Source organism: Wasmannia auropunctata, unplaced genomic scaffold (genome assembly GCF_000956235.1).
Source record: "Wasmannia auropunctata unplaced genomic scaffold, wasmannia.A_1.0 LD336090.1, whole genome shotgun sequence".
Taxonomy (NCBI): Eukaryota; Metazoa; Arthropoda; class Insecta; order Hymenoptera; family Formicidae; genus Wasmannia; species Wasmannia auropunctata.
In genome coordinates this window covers 873,991-874,338 of record NW_012026800.1, presented here as the reverse complement: position 1 = coordinate 874,338, position 348 = coordinate 873,991, and positions in this window count along the sequence as shown.

The window sequence follows — 348 nt, the reverse complement described above, 5'->3', positions numbered from 1 at the left end:
TATGCTATACGAAGTTATTACGTTACCATTCAAACGTCGAATCTCGACGTGCGATGCGCCGAACCGCCGGATCCGAGCGCCCGCGACGTTCCCACCGCTCAAACGTCGATTCTCGCCGTTTGAAGCTCGGAAACGTCGTATCCTTGCGTTCGCGGCGTTTCTACCATTCAAACGTCGAATCTCGACGTGCGAAGCGCCGAACCGCCGGATCCGAGCGCCCGCGACGTTCCCACCGCTCAAACGTCGATTCTCGCCGTTTGAAGCTCGGAAACGTCGTATCCTTGCGTTCGCGGCGTTTCTACCATTCAAACGTCGAATCTCGACGTGCGAAGCGCCGAACCGCCGGAT